General features: G+C 46.9%; 2 protein-coding genes across 2 annotated transcripts in view; both read right to left on the bottom strand.

Annotated features, from left to right (window-relative positions):
- Positions 1 to 4,455, bottom strand: part of HYDIN (HYDIN axonemal central pair apparatus protein) — a 158,461-nt gene extending 154,006 nt beyond the window's left edge. The window contains exon 1 of the mRNA XM_087740958.1: positions 4,328 to 4,455. The gene's annotated coding sequence lies outside the window, so the exon portion shown is untranslated. The remainder of the gene's footprint in view (positions 1 to 4,327) is intronic.
- A 5,031-nt stretch (positions 4,456 to 9,486) lies between these two features.
- Positions 9,487 to 26,016, bottom strand: part of CMTR2 (cap methyltransferase 2) — a 28,735-nt gene continuing 12,205 nt past the window's right edge. Inside the window, exon 3 of the transcript XR_015700737.1 lies at positions 9,487 to 9,544. The gene's annotated coding sequence lies outside the window, so the exon portion shown is untranslated. The remainder of the gene's footprint in view (positions 9,545 to 26,016) is intronic.

The following is a 26,016-nucleotide window of genomic DNA, read 5'->3' as shown; positions in this document are numbered from 1 at the left end:
AAAAAGATTTGTTTCATGATGCAGGCTCACAGCTACTACAGACTCCTTGCTTTCAGGTTAGGCAGAAAAGAAGGGTTTGCACAGGATCGCTCTGCTCCCAGGTAAGTATTTTTGGCCATGAGCTACAGTAGGGGTAAAGAGAAGCACCTTCACCTCTTCTCCTTAGGGCAGTAATATTAACCTCTGAACACTACCTGGCTCGTGATATGGGCTAGGGTCATACGGCCAAAGTATCTGTAGGCACAAGGCAGGGCTTCACACAAGCTCAGTAGTGCCAGGACCTGGAAAATTCAGAAGGCTCAACAGCACAAATACAGGCACAGAGGGGCCCTTCGGGGCCCGTGAGCTTGGCAAAAGCTGCACTGAGGAAAAAGTTGATGTGAGCACTTTGATATGGCCCTAAAGCATCCAAATCCCTTTGTGCATATGTCCAACAGCTTCCCTCTGTAAAATAAAACTGAACAGCTCTCTGATGATACTGTGCTGAAAAAGACAGGAAATTAAGAATAAACAGCAAGTTTCTTAATGGACATTAAGAAAAAAAAGGGAAGTTTCATGTAAAGGCACAGCTTCGTGTCTATACAGATCCTGTGGCTGTCACTATGCCACATGCCAGTGCTCTTATTTCAAGGGACCCCATGTCACTTGTGCTGAAGCAACAGCACCAACCTCAGAGCTGGTCTGATACCAACTGATGGCCCTCCAAACTTAAAGGCTGGGAATATATTGGTCCACTCTGCACTACAGTATACAATACCCAGCTTTTCTTGTAGGAACACAGACTGGTGGCTGAATTTTGCTTCAATATACACAATAAATTCTGTTTCTTCTTCCTTCCGCAAAGATAAACCATCTCTCTCTGGAGTAACTGGTTAATTTGCCTTTCTATTACACTTTGCAGAAGATCTGTTAAAAGTGAGAATCAAGATGCTATTGAACAATTTTGTTCAGCTAAATCACCTTGCCCTGTCCAGGCTTAAGTAGCAAGATCACATTTCTTGCCTAGAAATCACCTGCTTAGCTATAATTACCATATAAACAGCATCTCAAGGAAGCCAGGAAAGGAGAAGCAGAATTTCCAGGACTAATCTCTTGCCCCTCCAGCCCACTGCTAAGTGGCTGAGTGCTTTCTAAATCAAGTTTTGCTACCTAGGAAGCCTCACCTGTCACCCTTATATTCCAGTTCCTCTGTATTTTATCACTTTGGTACCGTCATCCTGCAATTTGTAACAAAAGCTCTACCATAGCTGAGATAATTAATAGTAGCCTAGTGCTATACCTTCCCATTATTTCTTTTAATAAACTTCAACTCTGAGCTGACAGCGAAGTGGACCAAGCTCCCTTCCAAGGGTCTGCTGGAGATTCCACAGCTCCACATGCTATAATTTACAACTGTGGCTCCTGCCTTAAGTATTTACAGTACTATTTTCCCTTTCCCAGCTGCCTCTCCCAGCATCTGATCTCTGCTATCCTGGCTTTGCCACTTGCATCAGCTCTCCCTTTTTATTTATTCTTTTTTCTGGCATCTGGACCACATTTCATGTTAGTTTGCAATGCATCAGAGCTTCCATGCAGCTAGCGACTTCAGAGTGGAAAAGCAGAAACTAAAGGACTATTAATGGATCCCCAGGTCACGAGCAAGAGGCCATACATGGAGTCAGAGCTGACTCTGCAACGCTGAATCCAGAGTAGCAGGTTAGCAAGGCAGCACCACTCTTCAGTAGCTACTGTCAAGACCTCATCCAAAGTTCATGGAAATCACAGGAAGACTACTAGGGATATCAGGTTGTTTCCACACGTGATATCTTACTCCACAGCAAATGCTTGGACATGCCGCTTACACTAGCCTGCAAAGGGGAGCTAAGATGAACAATTCTGTACTCCCTGGGGGGTTAAAGCATACGAACCTCTGCTCTGCTGACGCGCAATGATTTGTTAATCTACGATTTAACTGCACACCCACGCTGCAACAAGGGGCACAGCCAGCATCCCCAAAAACCATCCTCTCTCCCTTTCTGAACCATCTCTTAGCTGCTGCAGCATCAGTTCATGGTGCACAGCACAGGCTGCACAATGCTCGCATCCTGACCAGCTGCCTTCACCAGCCAGCACCCTGAGATGGCAGGCATCACCCAAGCTGTCTGACATGCTCCTATGAACCTCAATCCAAGCCTAGCTGTTTTAATCTCAATCTTCAAAACCTTCTCAGTGAAGGTTATGTGCATTCACGCCCAGTTCTCACAAAGGACTTTCAGACTCTGGAAGAACATAAACATAAACTGAATTCAAAGATGCCAAACCGGAGACAGGTAAATGACCAAAAGCAGAGGCAGGAATACCACTCCCCAACCTCACCTTGGCTGGCTCCAGCCTCGTACCCAATTATCCAGCACACACACACTACTGGCTGCCAGAACAGTAAATATTCCATATTTACTGGATTACTACTGTAATACTACAGCACTGGCTGTAACCCTGAGGTGTTACAGGGCAAATTTTGGCTTCACCGAGTTATTTCCCATCCTTCAGTCAAGGGGCAAGGCTGGACAGCCTGTTACGAGCAATCTGCACCCTCCTGGAGTAGTCCAGCCTTTGTATTTTCACTAGATGTATACAGAAATTGCTTCTCAGAAAATCAACTATGGATTTAAAATGCAAGGAAAGGACGGTTAGAGTGAGTTAGCTTTGTAGTCACTACCTAGGCCATCTGTTGCATTTTTCATCATAAACCTTCACAGCATTTTATAGACAGAACAAGAATAAATAATCTCATCCCTCATTTACAGACTGGGCAACACAAAGATTTAAGACCAAAACATCCAAAAGCCCATGTGCAAGACGAAGAGGGCAAGACCAGCAGCAGCGAGGCAGGCAGCCTCTGTCCCCTCCACATTTAACCCACAGCCTGGATGCAGTCACACCTGCATTCCATGGGAAGAAAGGAAGAAATTTAGGAAGTTTCTCTTTTGCGGAGGAAAGCTTGCTCCCCGTCCAGCTCCAGGGAGAGGGAGAAAGACCTCCAACTCCCAGTCCCCGACATGGAAAGTGCTGCAGCCTCCAGGTGCCTCTCACCCAGCACGAGAGCCCCCACTTTGCTCCACAGGCAACCTCACCCCTAAAATCCTCTCCCCAAAAGTCACTTCCTTGCAGGGAAACAGATCCCACAGGAGGATGAGTGCAACCTACTGCCACGAGATGTTTGGCAGGACCGAGATCGCCCTGCCCCACAAGCACCCCTGCCTCCCTCCTCCCCGTGGGGCATGCTGTGTGGGGCAGGGGCTGTCACCCCTCCTCGAGCTCCCTCGCAGCCCCGGGTCTTTGCTCAGCCCCGCTCCCGAGCCCCCCATCCTGAGGCTGAGCAGCCTGGGCACACCGGCACCCAAAAACTGCCCTCCGTATCTCAGCCAGGGAGGGGACACAGCCACCGTCACCCCAGCATGGGCGTGGTCAACAGCATCCCCCACCTTTCCCATTCCTCGGACGCAGGGGCACACTCACACACCAGGTCCCCGCTGCCAGCCAGGCTGTTGCCCTCGTTTCCAAAGCAACGGGGCCTCCCGGCCAGCCCCAACACCACCATGGCAACAGCGGGGACGCCGAGAGGGGAGGCGACAGCTTCGGGGTGTGATGGCGGACACACGGAGGCAGAGGGGACAGGGGTGCTCAGCACCCACCCAGTCCCCGCAGAGGAGCAGTGGCTGCCTGCGGTGCCCCTGCTCCAGTGCAGCATCTGCCGGCTCTGCGGAGGGGAGACCCAGAAAGCATCACAAGAGCCCAGGCCAGCCAAACTGCTTCAAAAGCTCACACAGCTTCAGCAAGGAGCTTCTACCCACCTACTCCTGCCCCAGGATAACAGAAACCAGCTGCACTCCCCTCATTTGATGGGGCACAGACACTAGAGACGCCTGGCTAGCAGTGCCTTGTCTCAAAGCAGTAACAGCAGCTGAGGGAAAGCATACAATGGCCACAGCAAGCATGCAGTGAAATTGCCTCCAACACACCCTCCCAGCTTCAGCACAGCCACATCCCTGCGTGTGTTATCCTGAAACACAGCAGCAAGTAGAGAAATTCAAGGAAGAATCCAAAGTGTTTCTCCCAGGTCTATCACCTGTGCCAGGTCTAAGATAAAGCAAGCTAGCATGCAGAACTGATCATGAAGAAAGCCACACACCACCTGGAAACACCCAGTATATCAAAATATTCTAAAACCAGTTGTGTGTTGTCACACACAACCCACAGAGGTGCCAGCACTGCCCTCAAAAGGGACTACATGCTCTTCTCTCCCGCACACTTTGTCATAACTTGCACCCCAGTTCAACCAGTTCACCTGCTTTGCTGGCATCTTGCACCTCCCAGCCTGCCCACGGCAGGGTTCCCAGCACAGGCTGACACCGATGCACAAACCAGCACAGCCAACCTTGTCATTTCTCAGGGAAGTGCTGTAATAAATAAAGCCCGATAAGCACAGCCTAACAGACACAGCTCTAAACTCTTTACTGAACCCAGGCTTCCCCTTACTCCCCCACTGAGGAGCTCCAGGTGGCCTCTGAGCTCCATCCACCTGTGGTCCACTCAAACAGATGCATTTCACCTGAGTGCCTCTGCCCTGTGCTCCTGTGCAGGGTCTGACACAAGGCTGAACGGAGGTCAGTGCTTGCTGAGTTTTGCTCAAATCCTTCGTGTTCATTTCAAGGCCAGAGATGCTTCCGCAACTAAGAAAAAAGAACTGGTTGTTTCCACCACAGTGGAAAACTGAAGTTGCATAAGATGGCAAACAAGAGCACTTCCCAATCAGATATCTGGAGATTAATTCCTGCTTCATAGTGAGCATCACCGGTATTTCATTAAGAATCAGTCCAGGACACCTCAAACTCCGAGCCTTGGGCAAATGCCATGGCACTGCAAAGTGTCAAATAATTACCTAAAAGAACACATCATCTATTCATCTTCCTCACACTTTCTCTCAAACAAAAAGGCTCCTGCCTAAATAACTAGACCTGAGAAGACCCAGGCATTAATGGACTTCACCTGGAAGCATGGGCATTGTGTTCCTGGGTAACAGCAAGCTTTCAGGCAAGGCTCACCCTGTGCCACAGGAAAGGAATGTCTGATTCTCATTTTACAGTCTCTTCCAAGGACTGAGTGACAAAATACAAATGCATGCAGTAAAGTATGGTATGCAGCACATCCCCCTCTGGTGCCTTCAGCATGAGCACAACGTGGCCTCATCCTCCTCCCACCATACTTTGACCTTGGAGTTACATGCTATGGGTAGATTCATTTTTTCCTTATGCTCCCAAGGCTGCTACACGGATGAGCCAGTCATTAACTGACAGAGGGAAATGCAGGGCTCCGAGGTCAGGTAAGCAGGAGATGATGTGACCTGCAGTTCTTCCCAGCCACTGCTTTCCTTCCATCAGCCTCAGATCAGACAAAGGTCAGCTTATTCACCCCCATTTTACCAGCCTCAGATCAGACAAAGGTCAGCTTATTCACCCCCATTTTACCAGCTGGACATTGTGACATGGATACCATGGCCTGGCTATTTCAATGCATTTTCTCATATAGATTAAGACCCATCAAGATCTTACAGATGTTGCACAAAGTTTAGGCAGGATTTTTTTTTCCTAGACAAGTTCAATCCAAAGTAGAGTTCACGCAGTACAAGAGAAGCCTGGGACAGGGGAGCTCAAACATGCTGGACAGGGAGAAACATATGCCGAATTTTTTTTATGCACATGCCTTGACTCCAAAGTCTTTTTCTCCTTGGCTCCTCTTCCCACATGCCAACTCCCATACATAACTCCGTTATTTCAACTCCAGACAAATCTCCATCTGCTATTGCCAGACCCTGGGCTAGACATACTCAAGCCCATCAACTGGAGGGCAACTACACCAGCACACCCAGCAATATGGTTTATCACTATGGAAATTCCAAATGATAGCACTGAAGAGGTCACCACTTAGTAAGAGCACACCAAGACAGTCTGCAGGAGCTAATTTCAGCCACCCAGGCTAGAGAAGCACAGCACACAGAGGGCCCCAGCTCAGGCAGGCTCCTCAGCTTCCCTGCAGTGCCCATCGCTAGAGGGAGAGCCTGGGTAGGCCTTACAAAACCTGCTCCCAGCCCGGAGGTAGGCAAACTCCCTTTGCCAGGGCCTTAAACACCCAGACAAAATCCTGGCAGGCAGCAGGGAATAGCTGATGCAGCCCCATGAAAGGGGAGCTGCAGAGACCCTGGTGATCAAGCAGAAGCAGATGGGTGGTCTCTGCAAAAAGCAGCTTTATTTGATTCTCTCAGCTCTTGCACACAAAGCCCTGGGGGGGTTCCAGTGTTTTGAAAAACACACACGTTCTGCCAAAGCTGCTTAATTTCTGATGGCAGGGAAGATGAACACTGCAGATTATTACTTTTTCTAGCTAACAGGGACTCTGAGGGACAGGAATACACTGCATTCCCAGAGAGCACAGTGGGGAGATGTCACTGCAGGTGTACACTACCGGCCAGACCTCCCTCCACTGCTGCCAGCTGAGCAAAGGGAGGCCGCAGCCAGCTTGTCCTGTAGCTTCTTCACCATAACCGTAGCTCTCAATGGCTACAGACAGCAGGCAACCCTGCCAAGCTGCCATTTTTGAACAGCAACGGAACCGAAATTAAAATCAATATGGGTGTACATACTTTGCAAGCCTACACACACAGACACCCTGCAGGATGCAGAAGACTGCAGCCACCACTTTTGACCCAGTCCTGGGCTTCAACATACTTGGAGCCGGAAAAGTCATAAGACAGTCCACCCCTCACAGAGCTTGCTGCCCAGATACACAGGCGTAGCTGAGACAGGGAAGTGGAAGGAAGACCAAGACTTTTCCAGGCTTCTTCGTCAGGACAGGGCTTATCAGTTCAAAGGCGGCTTGCAAGCTAGCCACAAAATGAAGCATCAGCCATCTCCCCCACACTTTCAAAAAGAGAGCCCAGAAGCTGAAATTCACACCACCACGGATGCTCAGGATCACGGACTCAGAGGAGGTACAGGGTTTACATCACTGCTCCCTCTCCTTTCCTGGGGTTGTACATAGCCATCTCTGCTCCCACAGGGACCAACAAGCCCCTCTTCCCTTGCCAAAACCCTCTCTGCCCCATGAGCTCACCTCTGTTTTCCTTCACAATATCCAATTGTCACCATTAAGTTCAGCTTGGAGCCATTATTCCTGATTCACACTTGGTTCTCAGTTGGCTGCCTGCGTTTCTGACTCAAAGAAGGACACATTTCAAGCAGCGCAGACTGCAGCTAGTCCCAAGGAAGCGGAGAGGGAATCACACTTGTACACAGTCCAGCACAGAAGCAAGCCAGCCACCTCAGCACTTCAGACAAGCCACCCTTCTCCATCCTAGTGGGGTCTGACCAAACCAGGCTGTTGGCCCTGGTCTCTTTACAGGCACAGGTAACTAAGTCCATGCAGGGAGCTGCGCTACAGGGCTGAAAATCCTTCCCCCCATCCCCTGGGAAATGCTGTTTACATAGCTCTTATCCTCCTGCAGAAACAAATGAGCATACAGCCAAGGGCAACAGGGAGGCATGTTACATTATTAACCTCTCCTTTGCTGCAGCGCTAGAAGGACACAGAGCACTATCAGCCAGCATCCCCCAAAAGCCCTGCTGCAGGCTCTGAGATGAGACCTGACAGCACAGGCACTGTCTAGCTTCTGAACACCAAAACCACAGTCCCTGGCAGGGTTTGGAACAGGCACATCAGAAACACGTCTTTCCTGTCATCATTGCTGCACTTACCAGATCAAACCCACAGAGTAACCGGACACATTTGGTGTCTTGCAGAGGACACAGAGCCACAGCAAAGGCAAAGACAAGAAAAGGGCTGCAATGAGATCCAGGGAGAGGAGGGAAGTGCTGGCACAGACAGCTTACGGGATTGCAGGGATGAAGATGGGAGCATTCATTACTCCCATTTTAACCCATGAAGGAAGAACTCCAGCGCTCAGTTAAAGGAAGGACTGACTGCAACACTCAATCATTTTAGACGCTATCAAAACATTTCCTACCGAAAAACTGCAGTGAGATCACTTACCTAACTGCAACCTTGTGAAGTCCCAATCACGAAATCCCAAATAGGCAGCCCATAATCCTCCTTAGTCCAAGCAGGGTTCATGTATGTTTTCTTTTGAGAAAGAAGGAAAATAAAGTTGGCTCCTTTCAGCCATGTTTCCCCTGCCTTCCTCTGTGCAATGCAATCCCAAATTGCAGGGGAGAACATGGATTTTTTTCGGTAGCACAGACCGCAATGCACAGCCCTGGGTTTGCTTTCTCCCTTTTTTATTCCCATGTTAGGAATCAGTTTTGTTTCCTCACTTTTTGCTTAGTTTACATCTCACTTCCAAACCCTGAACTGCTTCTCTGCTGCTTTTCTAAATCAAGACAATATTTCAAATGCCTACATTTTGGAGACCCTGACATTAGCTATGCAGCCATGAAATCTGAAAAGAGTAAATTGTTTTTTCCCCATTGCTTTTTAAAACAAGGCAAAGTCCTTGGCCCCAACAATTTTAATGCCTCCTAGGTTTTCTGTTTTCCTTAATACTATGAAACTATTTAATCCAGCCAGCTGTTTTTGTGTAAATGCAGAAGAAAATTTACAAGCCTCAAGAAGTTAATCACAGTTCAAGGGGAATCTCCAACATGGAGGTTAGCAAGGCATTAACTGAGGCTGTGATTACCAGGAGACGATGCCACAGGAAGGTGGGTAGATTTCAGGTGGAGGTTCAGGCCTGACTCAGCAAGGTACTGCCACACCATCTCAGATTAAACAACAAAGTGGACAGATGTCAAGGGCACTGTTCACCTATGCAGTTACAGGATGGTTTGATAGTTGTTCCTGGGGCTGACACTACCTTAATCCTTAGTCTTGGCCTCATGTTTCCTCTGGCAGCTAAAAACCATCTAAGTTCCCATGACACTGAGGGCAGAAACATGATGCAGTACCACCACACTGTAGGACCAGGGCTTAGTGGTCTTTCACGGTCACAGAGGCAGAGTGGGGGGTCAGTCTCTCCTCCCTCACACCCAGCTCTTCTCCTCAGCTGGCAGGGTCCTGCCAGGGCACTCTCCATCCCACCGAGTGCCAGGGGGCAGCACAGACTGGGGAGTACCAGGTCCTCCTCTCTTCCACCCGAGATACAGGAACTCCTTCAGAGCCTTAAGCACATAGCAGCTCTCTACTACTTGGCATCACACACATTTAAAACCATGGCAATACCTGAGCACCCATGGCAAAATCCTCCCATGGTCAGCTCCAATGACCACACTAAATGCTGCAAGCAGTCTTTCCCTCCAGCTTCTCCAGACCAAGAAAAATCATCCTGTCCATAAACAGCTTGCTCAGCATTTGCAGCTTCTGGCATCACTTGGCAGCTCCATTTGCAGTAGGACTAGTCTCCTTGGCTCCTGGCTTCACAGCAAGTCGGTCATCCGCAGCCCCAGCAGGTCTAGTACATCTCCTGCAGGGTACTTTCAAACACCAACATCTGGTTCTGTGATTTGAAGCAAGGGAGAGAAAGATGAGAAAACACAGCAGTTGTAAGTGGGACACAGGGAAGGGACAAACCCAGCCTGTGACATTCATTTCGACCTGACCCCATAGGAGCACCTCGCGCAATCACAGCAGCTACAAAGCACCATAGGTTGTTCAGAAGCAGTAGCTTGTTTTATTTATCACTTGTAAAGCACTGAAGTGACGAGCTGGTCTCCTTGCCGCTGCCAGGCCAGCTGGTGCACCTCCCTGCAGCACACAAGGCTGCGCTAAAAGGTGCTGGGGCAGTCTGCAGGTACCAGCTCTGCTGTGCAAGGAAGTTACAAACTGAGGCAGGCACTGAGAGCAAAAAAAACCAAAGCTGAATGTGGCTTTACCTGCTCTGGGCAGTTGTCTTCACAGGCCCAATACAACAGCCACAACTGCTGAGTTTAAACTCAAGCAAAATCCCAAAGCAATTGCTGGTTTGCTTAAGAAGGGACTACTGGATTACCTTTTGCTTAGTCAAATATTTGACTGCATTTGTATCCAAAAGTCTTTTGCCAAAATGACTGGGAGTATTTTTTAAAGAACAGCCACAAAGAGGCTGTCCTGGGCTAGAATCTGAGCTACGGCTTTCTGATTCTTAAAAAGAGCACCTAGTGCATCCCTAAAAAGAGCCTCTGCTCTCTGCCATGGAGGTACTGTCAGACTCGACAGCTTTTATGTGATCGAGGTCTCCATGCTGACTCCGAGCACATCACATTTTGGCAGCGGGAGCAGAGGGGCAGGTTTTCATTTTCCACATAGAGATTGTCCAAGCCGAGTTGTTAAACAAGCTACTCAGGTTCTTCCTTTGAACCTCTTCCCATTCTCCACACGTCCCAAGAACCACCATGAAATCAAAAAGCCAACAACAGAAACAGCCCCAAATATCTCCTGCAGCTTCTCCTTGAGAGAAACCTTCCCGTCCATGAAAGACCAGCTTCGTAATAAACATACGGCCTCAAAAGCAGAGGGGAAAACCCTTCAAAACACAAAGCAGGAGTGGAGCCACTCATGAAATTAGAGTGGTTGATCAGAAAAGATGACAGGTCTGTATAGGGAGCACCAAAGGCCTGAAAGAATGAACCTGTTAAGTCACTGATATCATTTGAAACAGCTGGGATTTTAGAAGACAAAACAGTAGCCACATTAAAAAAAAAAAACAAAATGAGGATAAAAAAATTAAAAGATAGGCACCCCAGTGGGTCCAGGAACACCCAGGTTTGCATCTCTGTGACCATCAGCACAAGCATCTCTGAGCTGCAAGGCTGAGAGCTGCAGGACAGACCCACCTGATCCAGAGCCATCAGCCTCACTGCAGAGTTGAACAGCTCAAGGGGGTGCAGGTTTGATTTGAGCAGCCTCTCTCTGCCAAAGACGAAAACAAGGACCTGAGTACCCCATTTGTGACTTCCTCTCACATTGAAAAGTCTTCCCAGTGCACTCTGGCACCTGATCTCATTAAAAGGGAAGAGAGGGAACAGATGGAGACATAAAAAGAAGCTGTCAGCTGCCAACCACTGACCCCATCCTGACTCCATCCCTCTTCCCCACTGCGGCAGGAGCACAACTGGCTGCTCTTGGAAAGACAACAAGGCCAGCAGGAGTTGAGGATTTCAGGTGGACAATAAACAGCAGGAATAGATGAAATCCTGGTAAATAAGAACTTCTTTTGTCAGGAAGAAATTCATCTGCAGTCAGGAAAGACAACACATGAGGACTGGGCATGTCTGGGAACCCTCCTGTCCCTGCAAACAGGGAGGAGTGGCGTGCTGGCTGAAACAGCCATGATGTCCAGAGCCTTTCCAGCGTGCCTCAGCCTCCAGGCACCAGCAAATCCAGGAGCAAAGTCCCAGTATGCAAGCTGGGATCCTAGCAGGGTCTGCAGGATTATCACACTCCTACCTCACAGCCTGTTGTTCAGGTATTCAAGCATTCTAGGAAGCCTCAGCAGACCCAGGTGATGTCCTATAACCAAGAGCGTAAGAGAAGGTACATATATCCACCACCCTTCCTTTTAACGTTTGCTTCATTCCTGTCCCCAGACCATCCCCCTTGGGCTCCACCACAGAGAGCCCTGCAACTTTCCCTTACAAAGCAGCACAGGGACTCCCAGGGCAACCGGGCCACAGAGAAGAAGCCTTCCCCATTTCCTTAACCAACCCAAAACCTTTTCCTCTTCCCTACAGATAGAAAAAAAATCCCTCCGATGCCAGAGGCAGCACATAAGATGGACCAAGGATGACATTGAGGGTCACAAATTTGCACTCATCTAATTACATCTCTGCCAAGGACCAGGTAAGGTGTTTGATCTCACAGGGACTCAACTTTCCTGCCTGCGAGGCAAGCCCAGCAACACTTATTTGGGAAAGGGCAAAGTCACAAGGGCTAACAAACAACTCATATTCAACACAGTGCTGTGAATGCTACAGAGGCACTTATCTAGCCTCTCTCTGTAATTAGCCCCTCTCTCTAACATCTGAACAGCCCAGTGCTTTTAGCAACATATAGAATAAGCTTTCTTAGTAGAAAATTATATCTTTTACCAGTCTAACTTGATGGGAACAAAAAGTATTACTGACAAACCTTATCTTATCCGTATCCTTACAGCATGCTGGCTAGATCAACCTATCTTTAAAACATGCACCTGCAGCAGTCCTGAAAAGCAGGGGAAAAAAGCATCGCAGCTTTGTGGATAGAACTGTGATGCAGATGATACTGCACAGGAAAATTAAGGGATAAGTTTATCATGCATCAGCCGTTCTCCAGCGACTACCTACAAGCAGGGTCTTGTCCCATAGAAGATGCAAGGTGTCATACTCCACATTTGCTGTGGGGTTAGGTGCCCAGCACATCTGCAGTCAGGTTACAGCTGCCTGCCTCCTGCCTTGGTCACCCACCTAAAAACCTTGAAGAGGGAAATGGAGGGCACTGAGCATCCAGCTGGTGCTTTCAGCCCTCAGCATCCTCTATCTCTAAAGAAAAACAGAACAGGGCAAGTAAAATTATGCCCAAGAACCATGACCTTCTAGAGGCATCCATCAGCTGAACTGAGAAACAAATATCTACAGTTTCTCTTTAGCACAGCCTCTGGGCAGATACCTTCTTTTAACCCTCCCTGGCTGCTGCTTCCACCTTTTTAATTAGGAACTGGATGCTAATTTCTCCCAGCCAAGTTCACAATAACTTGCTAGGCTGAATACAGAAAGATGGCTTTGGTTTGATTTTCCTGCAACTAGAAGACAGATGTTTCCAAACCTGCTTGGAAACTACTTTTTTTTCCTGGCTGCTCTCACCAGCACTGAGAACTCCTTTTACAAATGATATCTCATTAAAGATACATCTGGGATTAACTAAGCTAGCTACATCAAACCTTCACAAGGAATAGCTGGGCTGCAAGGGGAGCTGATGAATCTCCTTATGGAGCAGATCTGGGCAATTAGCCCAGCAATGAGACTGGTCAGGAAGCCAGCCTGTGAATAACACTTCTTCTCCGTGAGCAGAAGCAGTGACAGCTTTTCAGGCTGACTCTGGAAGGCTCCAGCTGCTAACAAAGCGCAGCTCTCTCCTCCACTGGTTTGCAAGCCCTCCCTCCCCAGGCAGAGGCAGCAGATTTGATAGCAAACCTCCCTTCAGACAGGACATTTGAGTCTATAATGGCAGCTTCGGTCCCTGGACTTAGCTTTGCTCCTCTCCACAGCTCAGAAGGCTTTTCTGTGTCGTTGGACACACTGGTCCCTCCCTGCCCTGAACTTGAGAGGGGGCCCTGGGGAGGTGAGACCAGCCCTTCCATGCTTTCAAGCTTGTTGGGCTGTATCTCTGTGCAATCCACAGTCCCTGCACATAAGGCTGCCCTTCTTTTAGTCTCACTAGCAAAGTGAGCTGAAAAGCAGACAGGGAGGAGCATCCACTTGGGAGGGCAGGATTTCTCCTTCCCAGCAAGCAGCATTTGCAGGGCAGCAGACAAACTGGCTGACATTTGCAGAGAGCTCTGAAGGCACATAACCCTCTAGAAATGCCCATCATTAGTCCTGCTATTCTTGGCCCACAAAAGCTACAAGAAAGCACAACTCTTGCACACATCCTGTCTCCCTGGGAACTAATCCTACGCTTGTCCTCCTTGACTTAACTGTCCATTTGAGCCCACAGCAAAATTTCAAGGCCTAGAAACACCTGGCATGAAACAAAAACAAAGGTCAGATATCAAGTGCAACCTCTCCTGGGGATGTATGCCAACAAGAACCCTCTCTCATTATGGTCATAATCCAGGTAAGCCTGAAACAGCTGCTCTTGAAGAGAGAAGCAATACAAGGAACTCCCCAGCACATCCCTCCCAAAGCCCTGCTCAGTGCCCTGGCAGGGTAGGGGCTGCTGTCAGCATGGGCTCCCTGCCTTCCCAAATTTCCCCCTTGACATTCCCACTTGCCTCAAGTCTATGTACAGGTCCATCTGGCAACTTCACAGGAACAGCAGTTGTCTTTCCAGTAAAATAAATTCATCTAGGAGAGAAAAGGCAGCTAGCATCTGCTGCCCAGCAGAGCTTGCAGCAGACAGGAATATTGCTGCATTTCTACATGTTTTATAATGCTTTTTTCCTCTTTCTTTCAATCCTCATAAAGCAGACTGCAGGGTCATCAGCAGGATCAGCCACAGAACCATGGAAAAATTTAGGTGGAAGGGACTTTTGGATGTCTCTGGTCCAATCCCCCTGCACAAAAGCACAATTTCAAAGTTACATCAGATTGTGCAGGGATGCGTCCAGCAGTGTTAAATATCTCCCAGGATGGAGATTCCCCACCTCCCTGGGTCACATAAGCCTTTGCCTGCCTTTAAAGTTACCAGGCACACACGTTTGCCCTCAACTACAGCACAGGCTCCAAAAGATTCTGTTGTGATCCTGCAGCCCTTGTTCTGGAAGTTAACCTCAGCACACGCCTTCAAAGTCCTTGGCTCCTTGAAAAGAAGAAAAAGTCTCCTGTTTTGGGTGGGTTTTGTTTTTAAGCAGCCATCTGTTGAACTATTGTCTGAGACCAAAACGCCAGCTGCTTCATACCAAAGAGGAAAGCCAGCGTAGAGCAGAAAGGCATTGCAGCTATCTGCCTTGTTCATATGACTGCCAGAAGATGCGCAACAGACCAATAATTCCATGGAAATAAAAGCAACCTTTATTAGCAGTCTTTATCTTTGGTCCTGCAAATATAGTAAGATACCTACCTCTTCGTCATGGTCTCTTGCAATCCAGCAGCACCAAGGCCAGTCATCAAGGCCATGGCATAAACACTAGCACAGTCCTCTGTACACAGGGTGCTGCCAGGGAATGGTGGGCAGAGAAGCCCCTGGTAAGAGACCTGTCAGAGACACTGAGTGTCAAGATGGAAGAATCATCAAGGCTCTCAAAACTAAGAACAACATATAGTTGGTAAAAGAATAGTAACTGCTGCTGTTTTAAGGAACTGCTAGATCTTTAACTAGCAGCAGGAGACATAGAATGGGCTGGATTATCCAACATACTCTCATGACAAGCCTTTGCACCTTCCTCTGAAAAAGCTGGTTGCATCCAGCACATGGGTTAAGCAAAGCTTTACCCCTGTCCAGACTAGCAACTCTATGCTCCTCGGGGTGGGGAGACAGATGATGGTGGCACAAGGGTCATCACTGGGGCCAATGCTATCTATATACACAGGGAGTGAGCACGTATACCATACCCTAAAGCCTGATACCAACAATAATTTTTGAAAGGCTACTTAATTCAGCCCTGTTGCTACAAGGTGAACAGGTACCACTCGCCTTTAAAAATGGGCGATTGCAACAAACTGGTGCAGACTTATATCTGCTCCAAGTAGGTAAGGTACTCCTAAGTGCTAATGTCTGCCCTGGGACCTTTTCAGTAAGAAGTACATGAAGACACAGGCTTCCAGACTTGTGCCAGTGAGAAGAGGAAGGGTCAGCATGTCAGCGATTCTTGCTGAACAGGCTCTTGTAACAAAGTCGGGAGGAAGAGTTTGATTTTTTTTTTTTTTCTTTTTTTTTGGTACGTGGTGCTACATCTCTTTCCCGGAAAAACTAACGGTGATTGTTGGAATAGTGACACAGAAAGGGCACATCCCAGACTCAATCATGGCTACCTCCATTATAGGAATGCTAAGTTCTGGTCTCCCAAAGCCACCCAGAGCTCCCTGCAGTGGAGGAGGGGGTTAATTGTGAAGCACTGATGTCTGTCCCACTTCCTGGTCTATCAGCTGAATAGAAACATAGCAAATCAGAGATGGACATCCAGACAGACAATTGCTTATACAAACCAAAGGGTTTCAGCCAGAAAATAGTACAGAGAGGCCAGAGTCCCAAATAACCTGATAGAGCATGCAGTAAATGGGCTGATGAAACAGAAGGAGGGAAAAGGGTTCCCAAAGCACCCAAGCCCCACAAGGGAGGACAAGTCAGAAAGCAGGTAACATTCCTGAGAGTCAGGTCAGCCGTAAGTGAACCCAGGTCATGGGCTCAGAAAAGCAGAGCCGTAACACGTGCCGAGCACCAAGATGTACTCAGCCGAACAGTCAATAAAACAGCAGCTTTATTTTTTTCCCACTGGATGAATAATCTTTTCTATCAGGATGTAACCAGGATCCCAGCTCCAAAATGGCTGGGATAGCCTTTCCTCTGATTAGGAACCTGGAAATCTCAGCTCAGCCACTCATAAGTTTCTTGCGTGCAGGGAGATTGCTTATAACAGCCCAGCAGACTAAATACAAGCATTCACTGCAAAAATCAAGGCAAAACCAGACCTGCTGCTTGCCTATTCATACAGCTGCAGAGCATTTTAGTTGAGGATCATTCTTTCATTGTTCCCTTAAAATTAGAAGTATGCGACTGCTTTCCATCACTCATTTCCAACCAAATTTAAAAGATTGAAGGTGTTCATTTCTTTCTGGAGTCAGGTCAAAATAATGGGGATCTGTCACCTCCACAGGTCTGCACTTTAGGACTTGTCCACACATGACTTACACAACCACTGCAATAACATAGCACAAAACCAAAAGTCTATCCTAACACTTGATAACCAAGCCTAGCAGGGTACAGCTCATGAAACAGCAGGGCCAAAACCTGAAACAAAGATCTGCCCAGGACATGGAGAAGAACAGTGAAGAAGATGCAATGCTGGAAGCAGTGGGTTCCTGAAGCCACTAGCGGCATGGATGCAATCTAGACAAAAAGTTCAACATGTTGCATTCCCATTCAGTAATTAGTGGGCAGTTTAGCTTTGTATATTTTTAAGGTTGTCCTGTACCCTGCTAGAATACGGCTTGCTAGAGGGGTGTGTCTCCTACAGATCTGCAGTAGAGGAGGTCTTAATTCACTCAGCCTTGGCAAAACTAAGCTGTATCGTAATGACAAAAAGCAGACCTGAGGTGAAAGATGGGATCACTGTGAAAGCCACTGTCTGAAGTCCAGGACAGAAAAGCAGAGGTCTCAGGTCTCCATCAAAAGGGGCTACTTCCAAAGTGCCTCCTACCTCTGGTGAGTAAGGCAGTAACCTGCAGACCAACCACATCTTTGAGAAAGTCTGAAACCTCCACTGTGAACACCAGACAAGCCCCAGATGTCTTCAGCACAGGGCTGGCTGAATTATTCACAGCCAGGGAATTAGCTAAATGCAGTTTAACTGATTTGCCTGCTTAATCTAGAGCACTTTTAAATCCCCATATATTGATCCAAATTGCCAGAGGTATTTTAACCCTTGAGACCCCAAGATGCTACACACTGGTTAAGAAAGCAATTTTAAATATACAAATCTAATTTCCTTCAGTGTTTAAGTGACTGTGAACGAACTGCTCATCCATCCTTGCTACCAGCTCTTGCTGGAAGGAGGATTCATTCAGCTCCATCTTGCATGTGAGGCGTGCTTAAAATACTGAGCTGAATCAGCAGATTCTGTCCTGGAGGAACAGGTAACCCTGCTCTGAACCTCTGTGTATCATGCAGCCTTAATTTGTCTCTGCAAATTAAGGGCCAGAAGCAGGACAGAAACTGAACAAGCTGGCATAAACTGCTGGATTTTGAGGCCTGGTATCCCCCTCCCAAAAGACAAGTCCAAAGACACCCAGGCTAAAGGATTGTTCCTTCAAGTACAAGAATATAGTAAACCCTCTGTTTTTGTCCTGGACTTGGTCACCAGAGAGCTGTCCATCAGCCCCTGGCCAGAACAGCACACATCCTAATTAAAGGCAACATGTAAAAGCCCAAAGCAACAAAAAGATTCATTGGTGGCATTTGGCAAGTGACAAAAATACAGAAGCTTTTGGTAACAATTCTTTGAAGTGAGGAGTCCTCTCAGACTGGTGAGGTCAGCACTCCCAGGTTTCCAGAGTCCAGCTTTCTGGGAGCTGCACGCAGCCCGTTTCAGGGGAGAAAAAAAAAGATTAAGACATTCCTTAACTCCATCAGGAGACTTCCAGGAATTCTCCCACCTCAGGGAAAAGGAAATGAAAGGAACATTTTTGTTCAGTTGTTCTGAAGCAAAATAAAACCAACCACTGCAGCAATGAGACAGCTATCACTGGAGTAGAGACTTTCAAAGTCCTTAAATAAATAGCCTTGCCTCTAGCTTCCAGGTGCATGGGATTCCTTTATACCACCTCACACAAAACCCAAAATAAAATACCTCCTACAAGTTATCAAAGAAACAGCATTAAGGTCGTCCATAGGATTAGGCATTGGTTTCTAAACCCCCCATTCTTTGGTACCTTCAGCAAACTTCCAGGTCTGATTCAGCCCTAGGTTGGTTTTCTGAAATGGTAACGAAAGCAGCTTCAGTGAGATCAGAGTTAGACCACAAAACCTTCCTTCCTTTACAGATCATCCCCTGCTGTCTCTGACCGGCTTGAGTCCCACAACAGCCACTTGACCTGCAGTAACTGAAGAGATCCAGGGTCCGACCAGGGGATGAGGCAAAGCCTGGGGAAGAAAGCCAGTTGTGAAACAGTCTGACAAAGAAGGAGGAAGAGGGAAAATATGGGGCAATATACCTTCCAAAGGAGATGAAAAGAATCAAGGCTTCATGAAACCAATCCATGATCTACACATTTTTATATCTGTACAGATGTTACTGTACTTGGAATGGCATAACACTAAAATCCATTGCTCAGGGAGAACAGAAAAGCTTTGGAGATGAGCACGAAGTACAGCGCTGCAAACTCTTTAAAAGCCAGCGGAGCACACCTCCTCCCGGGGGTGGCCAGCTCTAATTGCCACATTGCTTCCCAGTAATGATAGGGGGAAGAGAGTCAGGACAGCTGCAAAAAGTAAATGAGACTTCTCAAAGGGGAAAAAAAGGAAAGAGAAAATAACCAAGGTCTTTTTACCATGCTATTTGTGACAAGAGCCATCGAAACATGAGAGTCGGTGATGGACAGTTGGGGAGAACAGTCAGGATTCAACAAAACAGTTCAGACGGCATGAAATCGGAGTGAAAATTAACATTTGTCAAAAAAATTACTTAGTATTTTGCTTTGCCCTAGAGGTACCTCTGTGTCACACGGTAAATATCCCATTCTGCTGCCCAGACACAGACCAAGACCACTCCTTTCCCAAAGGCAACTGCCACAGCTCCAAGGCAGGGTGAGGAAGGGGCACCATCTCTCTTCCAGCTGGTGACCCTGGGGAAGATGAGCTCCCTCCCGATCCGACACGCTCACTTTGATAGGTGTTAGAATGGGCCGTGCTGCTCATGGTCGTGTATGGTAGCATGGGCAATTGCTCATGGGCTTGTCAGAGCCACAGCAGAAGCTAAATCCAAAGCTCAGTCAACACTAACCTTCGTCTTCTGCTCTGGTTTCACAGAGGTAACCTAAGTTTTGAAAATAACTCCACACGACTCACCTTTTGTGCCACTGATCTCATCTTCATTAGGGTTTGCCCTTAAGGAAAAAGAAAAGGGCAGGGGGGAGACTGAGCAAACTGTTTCCTGTCCATGGGGAGCATTTGCTCAGCCCTCTAGCACCGGGAGGAAAATTATCTTTTGGTGCAAGGGCACAGAGTTCAGCACAGTTCTGCTAGCAAAGAGTTTGGCCCAGGTCTCCCTTCTTGATTCCTGCTTCTAACAAGCATCCCATTGCTGAGCCAGGATTAAAAAAAAAAAAAGAAAAGGGGGAGCACCCATACAGCTGAGGAGACCCAGGCTCCCACTCCCTCCTCCACAGCAGACCTAACACCCAGGAAAAATAAGATCTGGGAGTCATCAGACGTAACATCTCATTTATTCCTTACAGCTGCCCCTGTTCTTTCCCCCATATCATTATGGTCAAAATACATGGCAATTACAGTCCCCCCTGCGGGTACATTCTCCACAAGGTTTTGAAGTGCAGCTCTGAAGCAGAGCTCCATCTATATAGAGCCAGATTTGAGCTCTGCATCCCAAAGTTCAGTGGGAAGCAGGCAAGTCAAGTCCTTGACAAAACGTCAGTCTTCCCCAACAAGCCCCCTAGGACACAGATATCCGTGCCCTCCACCCTGTGCTCTAGCAATTCCCTTTGTCACATCAAAGGCCTGCAATGTCTGACAGTGCAATCCAACAAATTGCTCCCTCTTGTTGCTTTACAGCGCTCCTGTTGTCACAGTATTGCCTCCAAAGCTTCCCATTTCCCCTACAGAACAAGGTTGCCCAGTATTTAAACATCAGACAAGAGTTTCACCTGACACTTTACAGCCAGCTAAGGTACAGACCAAGCCCTGCACAGTTTATGGTGCTACTGGAAGCTGGTAGCTACAGTTCAGGTAGCTGTACATTTAGACAAACCCTTTCTCCAGGCACAGCCCCATCCCACCTGCCATAGCCCCTCACACTCAGTTCCCTGATCCTGAAGGCACATTTTTCATTGCCCCTCTGAGTCCCAAACTCCAGAAGTTCCCAATCTCCCCTTTCTCCAGACCTCCATGTGCCCAGGCATTTCACAGCTCCAAGCATTTGAAACTATCATTATCCACTCAAATCCCTGCGTTACTGCCTGGACTGTGCTCCATCGCACTGATTCAAAGGGACACAGCACTCCCCTTCTTTTACTGCTTAAGCATCCCCAAATAACCAACCAGCACTGGGCTCACACCTGTTTTAGAGAGCCCTCTCCTTCACCCCAGCTTGCTATAGCCACTTTTCTAGCTCCCCTAGAGAACAGAGTTCAGCCAAAAGCATGCAGCTTTGCTCTTTTTTTTTTTTTTTTTTTTAAAGAAGTTGCATCCCAGATCCAGGGGTGATCCCACACCTCACACAAGGTCTGCTGTGCTGTGACAGTCCAGAACTAGATGTCTGTACCACACTAACACAGTGGTTATCTAATCCCCAGCTAGTACCCCTGGCACACAGTAGTAAGAAACAATTCTCAAGTAAGTAGAGATTTCCCATTTCTTTTTAGCAAGGAGGGGTGTGTTTTTATACAACAGCTTTCCAGCCAGCTCACTACAGCAGATCAGTGGCTTACACTTAAGTCACTTCCCAATACTTGCTGCCAGATCACGCTGGGAACAGGTTTCCTGGGTCAGAAATATCAGATTAGAAAAAAATCAGGTAAAGATCAAGTAAGATTCATCTGCTTTTAATGTTCTGCCTCAATAACTCCTTGTGTGAGGACTGCATGATTAAAACTGATTCCAGGTTTATGGTACAGGATGTCCCACTTGGCCTCACAGATGGGTAAGCAGCAGAGGGTATCACCAATTTCCAGAGCTGTGGTTGCCCTGACCAGGTACCAGACTCTGCAACAAGCACCGTAATAGCATAAAGCAGATAATACCTGGCCCAGAATAGCCATGAACTATGTTATCAGCATGAACTCAGATGACGACATCTAGTTTTTGCCATGAACTACTTTATCATTAAGGAGCACAAAAATTGAGCAGACCAACTTCAGACAAAAGGCCAAGACTAGAAAGGAACACCCTAAGGACACGGTCAGAGCGACCCTGGCTGTAGCGAGGGAATAAAAAAGTAAGATAGAAGCATAACACCTTTTCCATTTCGTTTCCAGAAATCCTTAACAACAGAGAATTATTCCACTAACCAAGTGCTTTCCTACACACTAACTTCTGCAGCTTGGGACAATGCAGCCAGGCATTTGAGTATACACACACTCGGTGTGTACAGGCTTGTAGTTGAAAGTTTTGCATCCTTCTCTCTTCATTGCTGTTGAAACATTTTGACTTCCCAACCCTAAACTCTGGTTCTGCAATAATTCCCTATACAATCAAACTACAGTTTCAGGCATATCCCATTACCTGCTGAGGATGCGATCCTGAAAGTGCGGCTCTTCGCGATTCAATTTTTCCCCATAAGAAACAATGGGATAGAGTGGAATGTGTGCAGACACTTCAGAAATGCATACAACTTAAATACACAAGGACTGAATACATGACATGGAAGATGGACGTGGTGTTCGAGGACATGGTATAGTGATGGACTTGGCAGTGACAGGTTAACAGTTGGACTTGATGATCTTAAGGGTCTTTTCCAACCTTAACGATTCTATGATTCTACGGAGAGACAGAAGCAAGACCACTGGGGTTGTCAGCTGCCAATTCAACACCTGGTAATGACAAAAGTAGCAAAGGAGATTCTAACTGCTTTTAAAATACCAAGAAATAACTACCTACTTGCCTGAAGTTTAGATTGGAAAATCCCTTTATAACACAAAATTAAACTTCATGATGTCCCGGTGACCCTGTCTGACCCATCTTCAAACAGATCACCATCTGAAAGATCTCAGCCGCTTCACCTGCGAGACTGAACACCTGACAAATCTCTCACTGCCAGTGGTCCTGCTGCCTCTTCCGATCCATTACATTTTCATCATCACCTTCAGATGCCTGCTGCTCACCAAGGTCAATTAAGGATGAAGGATGAAGGAAAACAGGACAATGACAACAGTAACCAGAGTAGGGTATTAAATAACTGACAGGAGAGCTCTGAAACAGAAGTGACAGATAATGAGGCGTTACTGTACACAAGCTTTCACAATCCAAACACAGTATAGACAGGCTAATAACCTCCCCGGGTCTGGAAAACCTAATCCCCTCAGCAGCAGCACTACTCACACCTGCAAGCTTCCTTCTGTAAGTTTTAAGGACAGAGGAGCTTCACCTTGACCCAGATCCAGCCCACCTCTGAGTGGTACTGCCATTTTGAGGCGTTCCCTCTGCTATGGAGCATTCTCAGTATCAAGGCACAACAACCGAGACCATGATATACGCATGCAAGGTTGGGTGCAAGGCATGCAGCCATACTATTCCAAACAAAACTGCAGAGCAAGAAAGTCTGTCTTATCCTCAGAGAGCTTGCAATAAGCATTAACAATACTTGTGCTACCACTTTTCCTACTTAAAGGAGTCTTTCCCATCCTGACTGTCCGGTTCACTAAGTAGAAAATACCAGCTCTGGATAAACTCCTCCTTATTGTCTTCCTTCTCCAGCACTGCCAGTTCCAGGTTGGACATCATTGCTCTCCAGTCATGATTTGTTTTAAAAGTGTCGTTTCGTTTTGTTTTGCTTTTACATTCTATATTTGCTGTGGTACTCTGCTTTTAGGCTTGTGTTTTCAAATTCTTCTTAGCAGTTACAGGCACTAACCAAAAAAACAAAACAAAAAGCTCTCCTAATTGTAACACGAATAGCCAGGGATTTCATGAAAAGTCTGATACAGAAAGAAAGTGAGGAAGATTTGAAAGACTGTTCTTCTGCAGTTCAAGCAGAGTCCTCAAAAATAGCACAGCAGAACTACGCAGGGTCCCATCAAAACATGCAGAGCCCTAATTCATGCCTTGCTTTTTTTTTTAACCCTCAGCTTCACATGAAGATCAGAGTCCCTACCCATGCCTGCCACACCTCCTCAACAGAAGCTTTCAGATCTATGTACCTCTTCTGCTTGGTTTGCCAGTGAGGCCCATCATGGCACCCTGCCCTGCTTAGGGAGCCAAAAATGAGCATATTGATTTGTCTATGCTTATCACCCAAGACTGTATTGCAGAGGCCTGGGAGGGCTTCTTGGTATAGAGACAGCTCCTCTGAAATTAATGCATCTTGCACTGAGAGAGGCTAGGCCTTAATATTTCAGTAGGAGCCAAGATTTCATGTGTTGGCCCTATTCCTAAAACTTATTCTTCTTACATCATATGCACTATAATCAAACAAAGCATTACAGTTTAGTTAATTTTTTCTGCTCCATATATCTCCACAGGCAAAAGAAACAGGCTTCTGAATTTGAAATGGAGTCTCTGAAGTTTCTGCAGAGCTTCTCTTCACAAAAAGCAAATATTACATCCACTAGCACCAGCTGCCTCTTTTCTCTTCTCCTCCATTTCATTTCCGGATGCATTGTTGGTGCATCTGCTCTATTAATTAAAACTGATTTACACAAGACAAAATTGAACCCTTAATACAACCTTTCAATGAAAATGAGTGACATCTAAAATTGCACTTACGTCTTCCTAAATTCCCATGTCCCGTTTTCTTACCTTTGCTGCTTGAAAAGTGTTTTGCTCTGTTCAAGTCCATCGGGCATTCCTATAGCTGAAAACAAAAAAATAATTCAGCCTAACCTGACTCTCCTGACTTGCTCCTAGCTCCTGCCATCAATGATTAACATGGCGGGAGCTGAGGAGAAGGCAGGTGTTGTCTGGCTGTTTGTTTTCATGAGCTGACCGTTTTTCAGGCTCATCTTTAGGAGACAAAGGAGTGGTGATGTAGTTTGGCTTCTGACCTGAGCTGACCTTCCAGTGCTCAGCAAGGCATAAAACAGCACATGACGGGTAAAGCAAAGCAATACAACAGCTCTGCGGAGCCAGCAGCTTTGCCAGTGTGCATCACCGCCGCTACAGGTGTCCTTCTTCCTCAGAAAAGAGTTATTGGCCTCTGACTCTGGGGTTTGCCTGTTGTTAGTAATCCAGTGGTAACTTCAGGTCAGGAGGGCTACTTCGCAATCCTTGCCTTTCATTATCACAGTATCTGTACGAACTTGACATCTTCCAGACATGGCTCAGAAGGACTTGAGGTGGGAAGGGGAAGAGAAGAACATACAGGCAGACCAGTCTCGATTTGTACTCCCTCTGGAAACAAGACGAAACTCTGCAAACTACAGAGGAGGCTCCGTCCATGTTTCTCCCAGTTCCTCCTATATCTGAACACTTTTCTGAGACCCTGCTGCCTATTTTAACAGAACTTTGCCCTCTGCATGATACATCAACCACAAAGGCCATCTCAGTCCCCATATCTTAATCCTGGCTTCAATTTAATCCCTGCTGTGAAAAGCCACAGAAGTGGAGTCCTTAAAACCTCATCTACCTTCAGGGGGAAAAAATAAATACACAAGTTGGCTCTAAGAGCAGATGGTATCTAAAGGAAATTATGATAATTAAGCTTCAGAGTTGTAGATTTCCAAGGGGCTACTTCACTCCAGCACCAGACCTCTAGGCCAGTGCAGCAGTTATTAAAATTATAAGCTTCACCACATTTTATTAATTGCTAATTACTGCTTCATTACTTCCACTCATGCTCCTGAGACTGCTGGTGTCACCATTTCCTTCAGGAAGCAGTTCAGGTCGCTTCAGAAGTGCAGAGAGTGATGTGGTGAGTAAAGTCAGTTATTGAAACCTAAGTAGGGTATGCTCTCAGCCACTGCATGTGCTTAGACCCAAACCTCTTCTGAGGTCTGTTACACATGCTAAACACACTTTTTATCAGGATCACACTAGAGGACTCAGAAGAGGCCTGTAACTTCTGTGCCAGCTACAGCAAACCCCACTGTCCCAGCATCCAGCCTAAGGGGCAATGGCTGTCCTGTTCCCTCTGAAACCCACTGAGAAACTAGTCAGACTGAATTTCACACTTAAGCCTAATCGTCTTCCTACTCAAACTCCTGCTCCAGATGTTTGATCAAGCACTGTTAGAATCTGGTCTCTGTTTTCTCACACAGAGCAGTGATACTCAGTCCATGTGGAAGGTGCAGGAACTGAAAGCTGGACAATATCCAGAGCTTTGAACAGGTTTCCAAGTCTGAAAATGTATTTAAGTACAGAACTTCCACAAAACTAGTCGCATAATTAAGAGCCAAACCACGTATATGAATATAAATTTATGGGCTTACACTACCCTGTTTCATAATGCAAACAAAGCCAATTTAGGTTTTATTCAGTGCCAGTGCTATTAACTGTACATCTTAGGCATAACTGTACTTCTCTATAAATCTAAATTTCATTAACACCCTAAAATCAATTACTTCGTGATTTATAGTTAAGGCCATAGTACTGACAGTTATTAAACACCCAGCCTACTCTGGTATTCCACGCAAAGTGCAAGCTCACCCTAGTTGAGGACTAGCCCCTCCAGTGCTCCCACAGAGTGGAGGTAGGTTTTTGAACTAGCTCTCCTCTCTCAATACATTAGCTGGATCCAGGCCTCTTTCAGTTCGT

This window comes from Nipponia nippon, unplaced genomic scaffold, assembly GCF_047370975.1.
Source record: "Nipponia nippon isolate SJK-2023a ecotype South Korea unplaced genomic scaffold, ASM4737097v1 scaffold_7, whole genome shotgun sequence".
Lineage (NCBI taxonomy): Eukaryota > Metazoa > Chordata > Aves > Pelecaniformes > Threskiornithidae > Nipponia > Nipponia nippon.
The sequence above is the reverse complement of the archived record's forward strand: the minus strand, read 5'-3'. Positions and strand labels throughout refer to the sequence as shown.